General features: G+C 40.1%; 1 protein-coding gene and 1 long non-coding RNA gene across 3 annotated transcripts in view; both read left to right on the forward strand.

Annotated features, from left to right (window-relative positions):
* The window catches only part of IL1RAPL2 (interleukin 1 receptor accessory protein like 2), a gene marked incomplete at both ends in the record, with an annotated part of 1,088,726 nt that overhangs the window by 121,216 nt on the left and 952,310 nt on the right, over nucleotides 1-15,200 (forward strand). The window lies entirely within an intron of this gene.
* The window catches only part of LOC309978510, an 88,302-nt gene that overhangs the window by 660 nt on the left and 72,442 nt on the right, over nucleotides 1-15,200 (forward strand). The window lies entirely within an intron of this gene.

Genomic DNA, 15,200 nt, shown 5'->3' on the forward strand with positions numbered 1-15,200 from the left:
AATTTTTAAATCTTGCTCTCAAAGTTCACCTCCTCCGTTTGGGATGATTCATTGTCTAAAGGAGGGAGGAAGGAAAGAAAGAAAGAAAGAAAGAAGATAAAGTAAAATAAATAAAGTTATTAAAATAAAAAAATAATTATTAAGAAAAATATTAAAAAAAACAGACGGATAGAACCCTAGGACAAATGGTGGAAGCAAAGCTATACAGACAAAATCTCACACAGAAGCATACACATACACACTCACATAAAGAGGAAAAGGGGAAAAAAATCATAAATATTGCTCTCGAAGTCCACCTCCTCAATTTGGGATGATTCATTGTCTATTCATGTATTCCACAGATGCAGGGTACATCCAGTTGATTGTGGAGCTTTAATCTGCTGCTTCTGAGGCTGCTGGGAGAGATTTCCCTTTCTCGTCTTTGTTCTCACAGCTCCCAGCGGCTCAGCTTTGGATTTGGCCCCGCCTCTGCATGTAGCTCGCCGGAGGGCGTCTGTTTTTCACTCAGACAGGACGGGGTTAAAGGAGCCACTGATTCGGGGGCTCTGGCCCACTCAGGCCGGGGTGGGGGTAGCAGGGGCACAGAGTGGGGGCGAGCCTGTGGTGGCAGAGGCCGGCGTGACGTTGCACCAGCCTGAGGCTCGCCGTGCGTTCTCCTGGGGAAGTTGTCCCTGGATCCTGGGAACCTGGCAGTGGTGGGCTGCACAGTCTCCCCGGCGGGGAGGTGTGGATAGTGACCTGTGCTCGCACACAGACTTCTTGGTGGCAGCAGCAGCAGCAGCCTTAGCATCTCATGCACGTCTCTGTGGTCCGCGCTTTTAGCCGCGGCTCGCGCCCATCTCTGGAGCTCCTTTAAGCAGTGCTCTTAATCCCCTCTCCTCGTGCACCAGGAAACAAAGAGGTAAGAAAAAGTCTCTTGCCTCTTCGGCAGCTCCAGACCTTTTCCCGACTCCCTCCCGGCTAGCCGTGGTGCACTAACCCCTTCAGGCTGTGTTCACACCGCCAGTCCTCTCCTTGCGCTCCGACCAAAGCCCAAGCCTCAGCTCCCAGCCCCAGCCCCCCCACCCCCGCCCAGGTGGGTGAGCAGACAAGTCTCTCGGGCTGGTGAGTGGTGGTCGGCACCGATCCTCTGTGCGGGAATCTCTCCGCTTTGCCCTCCGCACCCTTGTTGCTGTGCTCTCCTCCACGGCTCTGAAGCTCCCCCCCTCCTCCACCCACAGTCTCCGCCCGCGAAGGGGCTTCCTAGTGTGTGGAAACCTTTCCTCCTTCACAGCTCCCTCCCACTGGCGCAGTCCCGTCCCTATTCTTTTGTCTCTGTTTTTTCTTTCGCCCTACCCAGGTACGTGGGGAGTTTCTTGCCTTTTGGGAGGTCTGAGGTCTTCTGCCAGCGTTCAGTAGGTGTTCTGTAGGAGTTGTTCCATGTGTAGATGTATTTCTGGTGTATCTGTGGGGAGGAAGGTGATCTCCGCGTCTTACTCTTCCTCCATCTTCCCCTCGTCCCTCTCACTTTTCTTTTTGAAACCACACTTTTATTTACTCTTTGATCACTTCTTCACACTCTCAGCCATGTGCTTACAGTAGGCACATGATCTAGGCCTAAGCCAGTTAGAGCCTTGCATTCCCCTAAGCATCAATTATTAGTTCAAGAGTGGGCATATGACCTCAATAGAGCAAAAGAGATTCAGTGAGACTTTCATGCACACTTCTGGGAAAGAGGTTCATGTTCTTGTCAGTGGACTTATAGTTGTATGAATGTAAGTTCTGGAGTTGCTATAGCCATCTTATGACCATGACAGACAAATCTGAAATGGATGAGAGGCAGAGGATAAAGTCAAGGAATGAGGCATGGGATCTTGGATACTTGCTTGAGCCATCAATACAGACTTGTTCACCTGGAATTTTTCGTTATTTGATCCAATAAATTCTTTTTTTAAAATATAAGTCATTTAAGAATTCTGTTTTCTGTCACTTGCACCTAAAAGCATCTAGTTGACCATTCGCATCCAATCCACGTCACAGGCTTTACTTTATACAGCCACTCACAGTGCCAAATCTTTCAACATGAATTGTGGGGGGGAGGGGGAGAGAAAGAGAAACATGTTTAAGCACTCTGGCCTAGATTAGCAGAATAGGTTAAAATGAGACTTTTTTTAATCTTTATGTGGTAATTTATTTCACAGTTATTCAGTGATGAACGATGCAAGGCACTGTGCTAGGCACTGGGCATTCAGTGTTGAAAGATAATTCAACTCTGGAGTTTACGAAGTAGTGGGGAGATTGGTACATAAGCCACAAGCCAATGACTCCCACACAAGGAATAGGGTAATAGAAGGATGTTCAAGAGACATCTAACTAAGATAAGAAACTTGAACTCTGCTCTGTAATGTGAATACTAGGCAGCCAAGTGGAGAAGGCTGCTGCAAAGGAAATAACATAAAGCGTGCCCTTTAGGAATACCTGAGCTTTGAGTGCCTTATGTAGCTACTGGCCCTGGTGTTAGGGATTTATATTGGAAGAAAGTTTTGTGCATGACTAATTTGGATTCTTGGGTTCCTGAGACAGTAATTAAAGGGCTGATACTCCTATTTAGAAATGATGCCAGCACCCAGATCTGGGTCAGAATGATAGAGTGGAATTTAGCTCCTCCTTAGAATCCAAACCGCATTACCTGAATGTGTATTTGTGCCTCCAGCAGGGTGCCATTGCAGCACAGAGAATATACCATAGATGTGATCCCTGCCTTAAACGAGGGTAAAAGCTGTAATGGCCACTTTGATAGGAGACAGAAGGGTGGGATTAAGGAAGGAAAATTTACAAATTTGATTGAGAAAAATTTACTTAACTCATTGATATGTGACTGGATAGTTACCTCATTTGCAAGTCATGGGTAAAGGTGTTGTGCAGAATGGAAAGCAAATAAAAGTATGTAATTTGGATAGGGAATGGGTGAGTATCTTTAAAGTTTTCAGGTGCAGAATATAGTAGTCAACTCTTTCTCTTCTGATAAAATATGATGTCTCATTCCTCTCCCTTATCATGCTCTATTATATTTTTAAGGAACTAAAGAATGCCATTCCTCCTCATGGGGAAATATCAGGTTTTTCTTTTCTTTTCTTTTTTTTTAATCCAGCCATGCTAGGAATCTTATGCACATCCTACCCCTAACTGCCAGTCTTCCTACTCCATCACTGCATTACTAGTTAAATGGCTTTTAATGTGCAGTGAGTGTCAGCAGTCTTCTAGGTGCCCTAGAGGAAGAAGAGCTCTGCCTGAGCATTCATTTTAAATTAAGCGTAAAGGTTTGCGCTCAACTGTGACAATATTCAAATTATATTTTCGAGCTACCTTACCATCTTAAAGCTACTTTCCAAAAGCTGAGTATAAAGACTACCCAGATTCTCATGTGCTTTGGTATAAACTGCCTACAATCAGGGTCGATAGTGCTTTAAAATAGAAAAACAGCTTATAGCTGTAGATGATCAAATGATATGTGGCAGTTAAAATACACAGGAGAGCTGTGTTTGGGAATTTTTAAATGTTTAAATCAAAGGGAACATAACAGTAGTAGTAGGGAAATGTAGCTTGTTATGGCTCACAGGCTATATAGGTGTGCCTACATTTTGGAAAATCTCCCATTTAAAAAACCCAAATTTAATTTAAAAATGGGGTGATTATTTGCATTACTGAAGGATTTTTTGAAGGAAGAGTTGTTAAAATGTGTACTGCATTTGCTGCTTTTAAGTGTTGGCTTTTATAGATTGGAGATGAATATCAAGGAAACAAAAGTCAAGTATTTAACACTAATATCAAATGAAAAATGGAGAGGGACCATCCCTACAATTATAACTTATAAATGAGGCAAATAATTTAATTTCCAATGAAAAAAGTATCTACATATGAGGAGGCACTAGTATTTTGAAGGCCATAGAAGGGAATCTCTGTATGTGTAATAGCAAAAGACATAACATGCTATTGTAATCACCCCACATAATTAGTTCAAAGAAGCGGCATAAGTGAAAGAGTTTATGAACACAGGGAGGGAGGGAGGGAAGGAGAGAGGGAGAAGGGGAGAGAGGATGAGAGAGGTATTAGAAAATAGTTTGGTTGATTACAATAAAGGGTATCTGGGGAAGGGTTGGGATGCTGAGAGGGAAGATGTGCCACTGTTTGTCTGGCCACCACGTTGACTTGGAGCAGGAGTTATTCTCACTAGAGTCCACTGATGCCCCTTGCCTTTGACAACTCATTCATTCACTCATTCATTCTTACATGTATTCCTTTATTCATTCAGTGGATGTATCTTTGCTGAGCAATTATGATGCAGAGGCATACAATAATTGGGGAAGAAAGGAGACTGTTGGGGGAAAGTGAATCTTCAGGGCACAGAGTTGGAGGACTTCTTGCAGTAGTGAATCTGTGCTACTGAGAGACAGAGCTAAGCTTTGGTCACATTCTTGAAATCTTCCAATTGTACATCCTGAAAGGCTGATTAGGGAACAATGCCTTTGAATGCTATACTGGGAAATGGGGACAATGGGGCTACTCTCTTGGCTTTGACATCAAGTTAGTTGACTGACCTTGGGCCAGCCGATAAGCTTTCTGGGCCTCAGTCTCCTTGTCTAAAAAAGAGGATGATTCTGTAATGCTGCTTGCCCTATCCGCACGTGGGTGAACTTGGGATTAATTAGATTAAAGAAGTGATCAGTGAAGCACATTAAAACTCCTCAGATGGTGATACCAAGTGAGCAGGATGAGTAACAATTCAAATGTCAGCTATAGAGCTGCAATTGGGGTTTGTTTTAAATGGGTCACTTTGTGAAAACCAGAGAAAATGCTATTTTATAAAAGTAAACTGTATATTTTATAATCGTTTTAGGTTTTCAGAACAATTAAGATAGTATAGACAGTTCCCATATACCTCACACCCAATTTCCATTATTATTAACATCTTACATTGGTATGGTATATTTGATGAATCAATATTTATGTATGCATTGACATTAAATAAATTCTGTATGTTATTCAGATTTTCTTAGTTTTTATCTAATGCCCTTTTTCTGTTCCTAAATACCATCCAGTATATCATATTACAGTTAGTTGTGTGTCTAGTTAAGCTCCTCTTGCTGTACTGGCTTCTGAAACTTTCCTTATTTTTGATAACCTTGATATTTTAAAAATTGTGGTAAAGTATACATAACATAAAACTTACCATCTTAACCATTTTTAAGTGTATAGTTCAGTGGTATTAAGTACATTATCATTGTTGTACAACCGTCACAACCATCTGTCTCCAGAACTCTTTTCATCTTGCAAAACCGAAACTCCAGTACTCGTTGAACACTTAACACCCCATCCTCCTTCCCCCACCATTCTACTTTCTGTCTCTTATGAATTTGACTACTCTAGGTACCTCATGTAAGTGGAATCATACAGTGTTTGTCTTTCTGGCTTCTTTCACTTAGCATAATGTCTTCAAGATTCATCCATGTTGTAGAATGCATCAGAACTTTCTTTTTATAGTGGAATAATATCCCATTGTATGTGTATTCCACGTTTTGCTTACCCATTCTTCTGTCAGTGGACATTTGAATTGCTTCTACTCCTTGGCTGTTGTGAATAATGCTGCTACGAACATATGTAAACAAATATCTCTTTGAGTCCCTGCTTTCAGTTCTTTTGGGTGTATACCAAGAAGTGAAATTGCCGGATCATGTGGTAATTCTATTTTTAATTTTTGAGGAACCTCTGTACTGTTTTCCACAGCAGCTGCCCTGCGTTACATTCCCAGCAGCTGTGAACAAGGGATCCCTTTTCTCCACATCCTTGCCAACAATTTTTATTTTCTGTTTTTTTTAATAGTAGCCACTCTAATGGGTGTGAGGTAATATTTGATTTGCATTTCCCTAATTAGTGATGTTAAGCATCTTTTCATGTGCTTGTTGGCCATTTGTACGTCTTTGGAGAAACATCTATTCAAATATTTTGTCCATTTTATAATCAGAGTGTTTGTTGCTGTTGACTTGCAGGAGTTTTAAATTTAATCTGGATATTAACCCCTTATCAGATATATGATTTCTAAATAGTTTCTCTCATTCTGTAGGTTGTTGAAGATGCCAAATTTAAAGAGACTTGCAAAGTATTTTGACATAAGTACTCAACTAATCAGGCATTTTAGTTTTTTAACCACATTTTCAAGCCTATCACCTTATTGTTAGTGCCTCCTACTTGTTCACCCCCACACTCAACTTAGAATGACTTAGAGACCTTTGATGCAGAAAAGAATTGCTGTGCAATGAAAAGAGACAAAAATGAAGAATAAGTGAATGAATGAAATTATAGTGGCTTCTGTCCAACAGACCTCTGATCCATACAAAGTATCTGGAAGATTTTTCATGGATTTAATTTTTTTTTCCTTTAGAAAATATAACACCTTTACTAGCCATTTAAAATTGGTTTTAGTCACTGAACAGGTAGCCTGTTGTTACCTTTCCTAAAAGTTATTCCCATCTCCATGAACAGAAGGGACCAGATGCCTTTTTTTTTTTAATGTTTGTTTATTTATTTGGCTGTACCGGGCATTTGTTGCAGCATGCGGGAACTTCGTTGATGCGTGCAGGCTCTTAGTTGCGGCATGCGGGATCTTTTGGTTGAGGCATGCGGGGTCTTTTGTTTGCGGCATGCAGGATCTAGTTCCCTAACCAAGGGTCAAACCCAGGCCCCCTGCATTGGGAGCATGGAGTCTTAACCACTGGACCACCAGGGAAGTCCCAGGACCAGATTCCTTTAGACCAAGTTTCAAATTGCCCAGATGTCTTCTCTAGAAAAAGGAATTTGTCCCTGTGAAGCAGGGGCAGGCAGCCCAGGGAACAGATGGATGTCAGTGAGTGTCCCTAGAGGTGATCATTATAACCCTTCACCATTCCAACCCACACTATGTCCATTCTTCTTCTATACCTTTTTTCAGACTGCTTACTCTTCTAGTTTCCATTGATTTCTTCTCCTCCCATTTTAAAAGATGAAACCACCCCACTGACATATTAAAGTACTACTTGACAGAACTGGGCTTAGACCTGCAGCTCATAATTCCAACTTGACAGTAGGCCTCCTTCCAAAGGATAGAAATGTGTTTTTTGACAGAATTTGAAGATCAGGAAGAGAATTATCAAGGAACTTTCAGCTTCCCTCCTGGGAACCATTTATTGGTTCTGAACACAAGTGCTTGGACACAGTGAGAGCAACATCTCCACACTGATCAGACTGATGTTTACACCATCTTCAGGGCACCGTCAGCCTCTTCACCACTGAGGGTCCCTATCAGATATAATTGGGTCTAGCAGGGCTAAGACACAGGAAAGAAAGGAAGGAATGAATAAGAAAGAGACACATAAAATGGAAAGTGATAGGGTTCCATCAATGATGAGATTGGGTGTTCACATAGTGTCCAGAGCACACTGCTTGCTCATAATGTTTAGGAAGACCAGAATGTTTAGAGTAATGAAACCAAACACAACGCCTGGTGCTGTACCTATAATATCTCATTTAATCTTCTTGAGAACCCAATGATGTAGGTACTATTATTACCACCCTCATTTTACAAAGGAAGGAAATAGACATAGGGAAGTTGTGTGAGTTGCCCAAGATTATACAGGAAAACTTAGGGATCAGGTGAAATTTTCTGACCCCACAACTTTTCCTAGTACTAACCCAACAGCTTTTTGTTTTTGTTTTGATTAATAGTGGGCAGAAGGTAAAGCAAATTGGTTGATAATGTGAAGGCAAAAAAAAAGTGTTCTGTGACATGAGAGAGAAAAAGAGAGTATGGGGACATATGGTGCCAGAAAGAAAACTAGAATTGGTAGAGAGGGAGAAGAGTTAGACAGCAGTTAAAGGGACACTTGAAAGAAAATATTTGGTACCTAATGTCTTAGTGGCTCCTATATCTTCTTCAATATGAACAAAGACTAAATAAAAATGATTTAAAAATGATTTTTCAATTCAAAATAAGAATAAAGGTGTTTTTCTTCCCCTAATGAATATAGGTTAAGATAGTTGTAAAGAGTAGTTCACAGGCCAGGTAACAAAGTCAGGTAGGATCACATAGGTGGAAATCAAAAACAAACAAAAAAAGAACATCAAACAAATGTCATGAAAAACAGTATTTGCTCATGCATTCCTAGCACATCACAGGACGGCTTTCTGTTATCTCGAGACACCTAACCTATTTTATGTTTATCCAATCGTTTGGACAGTTGCCAATGACAGCTTCTGTAGTTTTTTTTTTACATCTTTATTGGAGTATAATTGCTTTACAATGGTGTGTAATTTCTGCTTTATAACAAGGTGAATCAGTTATACATATACATATGTTCCCGTATCACCTCCCTCTTGCGTCTCCTTCCCTATCCCACCCATCCAGGCAGTCACAAAGCACCGAGCTGATCTCTCTGTGCTATGCGGCTGCTTCCCACTAGCTATCTATTTTACGTTTGGTAGTGTATATATGTCCATGCCACTCTCTCACTTTGTCACAGCTTACCCTTGCCCCTCCCCATATCCTCAAGTCCATTCTCTAGTAGGTCTGTGTCTTTATTCCCGTCTTACCCCTAGGTTCTTCATGACAACTTTTTTTCTTAGATTCCATATATATGTGTTAGCATACGGTATTTGTCTTTCTCTTTCTGACTTACTTCACTCTGTATGACAGACTCTAGGTCCATCCACCTCACTACAAATAACTCAATTTTGTTTCTTTTTATGGCTGAGTAATATTTCATTGTATATATGTGCCACATCTTCTTTATCCATTCATCCGATGATGGACACTTAGGTTGCTTCCATCTCCTGGCTATTGTAAATAGAGCTGCAATGAACATTTTGCTACATGACTCTTTTTGAATTGTGGTTTTCTCAGGGTATATGCCCAGTAGTGGGATTGCTGGGTCATATGGTAGTTCTATTTGTAGTTTTTTAAGGAACCTCCATACTGTTCTCCATAGTTGCTGTACCAATTCACATTCCCACCAGCAGTGCAAGAGTGTTCCCTTTTCTCCACACCCTCTCCAGCATTTATTGTTTCTAGATTTTTTGATGATGGCCATTCTGACCGGTGTGAGATGATATCTCATTGTAGTTTTGATTTGCATTTCTCTAATGATTAATGATGTTGAGCATTCTTTCATGTGTTTGTTGGCAATCTGTATATCTTCTTTGGCGAAATGTCTATTAAGTCTTCTGCCCATTTTGGGGTTGGGTTGTTTGTTTTTTTGTTATTGAGCTGCATGAGCTGCTTGTAAATTTTGGAGATTAATCCTTTGTCAGTTGCTTCATTTGCAAATATTTTCTCCCATTCTGAGGGTTGTCTTTTGGCCTTGTTTATGGTTTCCTTTGCTGTGCAAAAGCTTTGAAGTTTCATTAGGTCCCATTTGTTTATTTTTGTTTTTATTTCCATTTCTCTAAGAGGTGGGTCAAAAAGGACCTTGCTGTGATTTATGTCGTAGAGTGTTCTGCCTATGTTTTCCTCAAAGAGTTTGACAGTTTCTTTCCTTACATTTAGGTCTTTAATCCATTCTGAGCTTATTTTTGTGTATGGTGTTAGGGAGTGATCTAGTCTCATACTTTTACATGTAGCTGTCCAGTTTTCCCAGCACCACTTACTGAAGAGGCTGTCCTTTGTTCATGGTACATTCCTGCCTCCTTTATCAAAGATAATGTGACCATATGTGCATGGGTTTATCTCTGGTCTTTCTATCCTGTTCCATTGATCTATATTTCTGTTTTTGTGCCAGTACCATACTGTCTTGATTACTATAGCTTTGTAGTATAGTTTGAAGTCAGCGAGCCTGATTCCTCCAGCTCCATTTTTCGTTCTCAAGATTGCTTTGGCTATTCGGGGTCTTTTGTGTTTCCATACAAATTGGGAAATTTTTTGTTCTAGTTCTGTAAAAAATGGCAGTGGTAGTTTGATAGGGATTGCATTGAATCTGTAGATTGCTTTGGGTAGTAGAGTCATCTTCACAATGTTGATTCTTCCAATCCAAGAACATGGTATATCTCTCCATCTGTTTGTATCATCTTTAATTTCTTTCATCAGTGTCTTATAATTTTCTGCATACAGGTCTTTTGTCTCCTTAGGTAGATTTATTCCTAGATATATTATTCTTTTTGTTGCAATGGTAAATGGGAGTGTTTCCTTGATTTCACTTTCAGATTTTTCATCATTAGTGTATAGGAATGCCAGAGATTTCTGTGCATTAATTTTGTATCCTGCTGCTTTACCAAATTAATTTATTTGCTCTAGTAGTTATCTGGTAGCATCTTTAGGATTCTCTATGTATAGTATCATGTCATCTGCAAACAGTGACAGCTTTACTTCTTCTTTTCCAGTTTGGATTCCTTTTATTTCCTTTTCTTCTCTGATTGTTGTGGCTAAAACTTCCAAAACTATGTTGAATAAGAGTGGTGAGAGTGGGCAACCTTGTCTTGTTCCTGATCTTGGAGGAAATTGTTTCAGTTTTTCACCATTGAGGACAATGTTGGCTGTGGGTTTGTCATATATGGCCTTTATTATGTTGAGGAAAGTTCCCTCTACGCCTACTTTCTGGAGGGTTTTTATCATAAATGGGTGTTGAATTTTGTCATAAGCTTTCTCTGCATCTATTGAGATGATCATATGGTTTTTCTCCTTCAATTTGTTAATATGGTGTATCACGTTGATTGATTTGTGTATATTGAAGAATCCTTGCATTCCTGGAATACACCCCACTTGATCATGGTGTATGATCCTCTTAATGTGCCGATGGATTCTGTTTGCTAGTATTTTGTTGAAGATTTTTGCATCTATGTTCATCAATGATATTGGCCTGTAGTTTTCTTTCTTTGTGACATCTTTGTGTGATTTTGGTATCAGGGTGATGGTGGCCTCATAGAATGAATTTGGGAGTGTTCCTCCCTCTGCTATAATTTGGAAGAGTTTGAGAAGGATAGATGTTAGCTCTTCTCTAAATGTATGACAGAATTCGCCTGTGAAGCCATCTCGTCCTAGGCTTTTGTTTGTTGGAAGATTTTTAATCACAGTTTCAATTTCAATGCTTGTGATTGGTCTGTTCATATTTTCTATTTCTTCCTGGTTCAGTCCTCTCCTAGCGCTCGGACTGAAGCTGGAGCCTCAGCTCCCAGCCCCGCCCGCCCCAGCGGGTGTGCAGACAAGCCTCTTGGGCTGGTGAGTGTAGGTCGGTCCCAATCCTCTGTGCGGGAATCTCTCTGCTTTCCCCTCCGCACCCCTGTTGCTGTCCTCTCCTCCGCGGCTCCAAAGCTTTCCCCCCTCTGCCCGCGAAGGGGCTTCTAGTGTGTGGAAACCTTTCCTCCTTCACAGCTCCCTCCCACTGGTGCAGGTCCCATCCCTATTCTTTTGTCTCTGTTTTTTCTTTTGCCTTACCCAGGTACGTGGGGAGTTTCTTGCCTTTTGGGAGGTCTGAGGTCTTCTGCCAGCGTTCAGTAGGTGTTCTGTAGGAGTTGTTCCACATGTAGATGTATTTCTGTTGTATCTGTGAGGAGGAAGGTGATCTCCGCATCTTACTCTTCCGCCATCTTCCTCTGACTGTCCCTTCTGTAGTTTTTTTTGTTGTTGTTTTTGTTTTTGCGATATGCGGGCATCTCACTGTTGCGGCCTCTACCGTTGCAGAGCATAGGCTTCAGATGCGCAGGCTCAGCGGCCATGTCTCATGGGCCCAGCCGCTCCGCAGCATGTGGGATCTTCCCTGACTGGGGCACAAACCCATGTCCCCTGCATCGGCAGGTGGACTCTCAACCACTGCGCCACCAGGGAAGCCTGCTTCTCTGGTTTTGACAAGTCACTACCAGGTTGAGAACTCCAGCGATAATGCTCATGCCTATTCGATTCCAGGACACAGCTCAAGCTAGAGATTGTCACCTTGATATATCTCTGTGACCAAAACAAGGCCCAATATGTAGGAACTTAGTAAGCCACTTCCCAGAATGACTAGGAAGAGGATGCCTATTTCAGGTTTGGTGGTGTTATAATATTGTTTAACCTCTGTGGGCTGCTGTGGTCCAACAAGTCTCACAGGGCCATGTTTTCGTATCTTTATTGCAGTGTTTCTCTTAATATGATTTCATTTCTAATAATTGATATTCTTTATTTTTAACTGAAGTATAATTGACATACAGTAATATATTAGTTTCAGGTGTACAACACAGTGATTCAACATTTATATACATCAGGAATTAATCAACATTGTAAGCCTAGTAACCGTCTGTCACCATACAAAGTTATTACAGTATTATTGACTATATTTCCTATGCTGTACGATACATCCCGTAACTTATTCATTTTATAACTAGAAGTTTGTACCTCTTAATCCCCTTCACTTACGTCACACAATTCCCCCACCCCCAGCGACCACCAGTTGTTCTTTGTATCTGTGAGTCTGTTTCTGCTTTGCTTTATTTTTTGGATTCCAAGTATTAGTGAAATCATATGGTTTTTGTCTTTGTCTGACTTATTTTACATAGCATAATACCCTCTAGGTTTATCCATGTTTTCACAAATGGCAAGATTTAATTCTCTTTTATGTCTGAGTAATAATTCAATTATATATGTATTTTTTTCAATTACAAATACAATTTTATTTAATTCTTCTGTCAAACTGAGTTGTGTGTGTATGTGTACCTGTCACATTTTTATCCAGTCATTTATTGATAGACACTTAGGTTGTTTCCATATCTCAGCTACTGTAAGTAATGCTGCAATAAACATAGGGGTACATATATCTTTTCAAGTTAGTGTTTTTGTTTTCTTCAGATAACTATCCAGAAGCGGAATTGCTGGATTGTATGGTAGTTCTATTTTTAAGTTTTGGGGGAATCTCCATACTGTTTTCCATAGTGGCTGCACCAGTTTACATTCCCACCAACAGCACATGAGGGTAAGACCTGAAACCATAAAACTCCTAGAAGAAATCATAGGCAATACACTTATTGACATTGGCCTTAGCAGTAATTTTGGATCTGCCTCCTCAGGCAAGGGCAACAAAAACAAACATAAACAAATGGGACTACATCAAACTAAAAAGCTTTTGCACAGAAAAGGAAACCATTAACAAAAAAAGCAACCTACTGAATGGGAGAAGATATTTGCAAATGATACATTTGGTAAAGGGTTAATATCCAAAATATATTAAAAACTCACACAACTCAGTATAAATAAAACAATCTGATTAATGTGTAGAGGACCCGAATATACGTTTTTCCAAGGAAGACATATACATGGCTAATAAATACGTGAAAATATGCTCAACATCACTAATCATCAGGGAAATGCAAATCACAACCACAGTGAGGTATCACCTCATACTGATCAGAATGACTATTTTCAAAAAGACAACAAAAAACAAGTGTTAGTAAAGATATGGAGAAAAGGGAACCCTAAGTCTTGGTATTCTTTCCCTTTCTTTCCTTCTAGGGAGCACCCTCTGGCTTTGGAAATTGGCAAAAAGAAAAAAAAAAAACGTAATGCAGCCATCCCAGTCCTAGCTGAACAACATGTTACTGTTTATTTGTCTATTGGTTGTGAGGTTTACATTCTGCCAAGGCTTGACCTTTGGAGAAGCAGACTTCTCTTGGGTTGCTCCTCTGGTAAATTTTTATCTCCCAGGTGTTTTGAAAGCCATTTACCTGAGCTAATGATTGGCCACCTAAACAGGTCAGTTCTTCACTGACTTATTCTCATCTGAACATTCTATGGAATTCTGTTTGGCTTGAACAGAATCACCTATGCATTTGGAGGCTCTTTTCCCAACAAATTTCTACGGTACAGGACTTACACATCATTTGCAACACGTCCCAATGAAATGTAGTCTCTCAAGATGTTTCCCAATGTTGGCACAAAATGATAGGAAATTTTAAAGCAAAGCTGTCTTAGAATTTTTTTGTTAGCTAGATAGACTCCCATTTGTTAATTTAATTGACAGCATTTCTTTCATTTTCCATTTTATTGAACCACTGTTTATATAGCTATAGGTAACATTTATTGAACAATTAAAGTGAAACAGACATTGTGTTAAATGCTTTTCATTCATTATCTTTACAATACCCTCAGCACATTATTAGCACCATTTTACAGATGAAGGAATTGAGGCTCAGAGTGTTTAAGAGACTCTCCTAAAGGTCTACAGCTAGTAATATGGAAGCTGAGATTCAGAATCAGCCTGACTCTAGAGCAGTTTTTTTTTAATGATTCACTGATATTACTTAGGATATAAGCTAAAGTATTATAACAAAGAGACCCAAAAATACAGTGGTTTAAATGATATAGAAATATCTTTCTCTTTGAGTTTTTGGAGATAAGGCACCTCTGCTCTATGGGATAACTTAGAGACCCAGATTCCTCCCATCTTATGACTCCATCGTGAGCTAGGAATGCCCCCCATCTGTGTAGTCACACCTGGATCACTGTTGCATCTGAATTCCAGCCCGTGGGAAGGAGGAGAGGGTGTATAGGTCAAGTATTGTCATATCTAAGGATGTGAACCAGAAGACGCATACATGACTTTTGCTTATATCCTTTTAGCTACTCACACAGCAGTACCTAGTTGTAAGGGACACTGGGAAATACGTCCGTAACTAGGTAGGCATCTGTCTGTCCAGAACTGGAGAGGGGTTATATTACTAAAATGAAGAAGGAAAGAAAAAATTTCAAGGGGCAACCAGGAGTCTGCCACAGCACTATAATGACTGGTGTTATTCATCATCACCTTCCAAGTCAGGTAGATGGTGCCAATAGGAGATTATCTTCTGTAGCGGAGAGAACAGCCTAAAGTCAGATATCCTGAATATTGTAGGTATAAAGTTCAAGGATGGGGAGCTTTATATAGCACTGTGTTGACTTGCATATTCATGCTAATAGTCACTGGTTTTTATAACCCTTCTTGAGAGGTTCAGGTTAGGGGATATTGATTATTTTAGTATTTATATAGTAGCCAAAGTTTTGCTCTGTCTTTAGTAATTTTTCAGTTGTTTCTCTATTATAATGTGGACAACCTGAATCATCAATTTAATCTCTTTCTTTAGACTCTTATTCTTATAAACATGTATTAGCTCCACATTTTTTTTCTTTTTGCTGAGCATCTTGCTCAGTTGGAAAGGAGAACTTTGGCTCCTGGAATATTGGTAATGCTTTTGAT

This window comes from Leucopleurus acutus, assembly GCF_964270905.1.
Source record: "Leucopleurus acutus genome assembly, chromosome: X".
Lineage (NCBI taxonomy): Eukaryota > Metazoa > Chordata > Mammalia > Artiodactyla > Delphinidae > Leucopleurus > Leucopleurus acutus.